The following is a 1,781-nucleotide window of genomic DNA, read 5'->3' on the forward strand; positions in this document are numbered from 1 at the left end:
TGAGCTGGAACTCGTAGGCATCCTCCTCAATCGCCCCTGAGAATATCGGCGGTGCCAACCACTGGAATACCCCGAGCATCTTCCGCTCACGCAGTAGGATCTCCCAATCCTTTAAGTCTGACACGACAGCCACATGAACTGGTGGCGGCTGAACCTCTGGTGCCGCTGCGGCAGGCTGACCCTGCTGCGCTGGAGCTGGTGCCTGTCGTATCTCCCCAATAGCTGCTAGTGTCTGAGTTGGCATAGCATGAAGATCAGGAGCTGCAACTGCAGCTGGTGCAGGTGGTGGCTGGGCTGGCCCTGGCCCCACCGACTGTGGAGGTACAAATGCTACCTGAGGCTCCTCCTCCCTATCTCGGGCTGGTGCTACGGCCCTGCCTCGACCTCGAGGTCGGCTTCTACCCCAAACTGAGGCTCTGCCTGCAGGCCCGGGTGCGCCACCCTTGGCCGCGCCACTTCGCGAGCGAGCCATCTTGCGAAAGAGTGAAACAAGTGAGATTTCCATAAACCAATACGACACACACTGCACGAAAGCAAAACAAAAGAGGAAATTCTCCTAAGGACATCCTGTAGCCTCCCGAAGATAAGTTACGGACGTCTCCGCACCGATCCGCAGAACTCTACTAGACGTTAGCTCTGTACAAATGAGACCGGTGAACCTGAGACTCTGATACCAACTTGTCACTGTAGCGACCCAAAAAAAATAGATAGGTGAAACTAAAGCCTAACGTATGAATTTTTAAAGTTTAAGCATAATTGGAGCTATGAAATTTTCCAAAATAAAAAAATTGGACTTTGCCTTAGTTTTATTTGGTAGGTCCATGTAGGCAAGGGGCATTTTCGTAAATATTAATTTTAGTTAAATTAAAAAGTGGGTATATTTTATATTATTTCTAATTTCTATACATGGTATTAAAACTTTTAAAAAGGTTTGTTTTAATTCATTCTTCAAAAAAAAAAAAGGGGTTCTCTCTAGAACACCATTGAAGGCAAAGGTCAAGTTGGAGCTAGGGTTTCGAATTGAAGGTTTCTTGCATCAAATTTTCGTGGGTTTTCTCAATACTAAGGTATGGTGGCTCTTTATCTAAAGCTAGTTTTCGCTTTAGAACCAATTTCAAAGGGTTTTCAAATTCTCAAAAGTTATGAAAAACTTCTATTTGTTACTCTACTCAAGGGTTCTTGCATTAAGTGGTTTTAAATGATGGATTGTGATATTGTTGATATTAAATCGATGTTTTCAAGTGAAAAATCTCATGAACCCTTGATTTCACAAATTTCTATATTTGACTTACGAAATGGGTTTGTTGATAATGATTGGGTATTGATGAATTTATGCTTAGAATAGATTGTATTGTTGATGTTTATGATTTTCTATATCTATTGATTAATGTTGAGGATGGCTTTGGAGGATGGTAAGTTGGCTTAATCTCATATTATTGATATAATTGTTCTTGCTTGGTTTGATCCACTTATAGTGGAGGTGTTTAATTATGGATTGTATTATGAATATGGCCTTGAAGGCATTATCTATTGAATTAAAGTGTTATCAAGTTATGAAGTGTTATAGTACTATGTGAAGGTAAATATGTGAAGGTATTCTTATGGTTATAAGGTGATCTTGTACAAAGTGTTATTGTAGTGTGATTGAAAGTATGTTATCTTTAAATGTCCATATGTGACGATTGTTGTTGGTAGGTTGAATCCACCTTTGGTGGAAGTGTTATATCTTGTTCTTGTGTCTAAGTATGGGAGAGGTGTTTTGGGAAATGTTTTAGAGATGG

The sequence above is a fragment of the Solanum tuberosum genome, unplaced genomic scaffold (assembly GCF_000226075.1).
Source record: "Solanum tuberosum cultivar DM 1-3 516 R44 unplaced genomic scaffold, SolTub_3.0 scf00574, whole genome shotgun sequence".
Classification (NCBI taxonomy): Eukaryota; Viridiplantae; Streptophyta; class Magnoliopsida; order Solanales; family Solanaceae; genus Solanum; species Solanum tuberosum.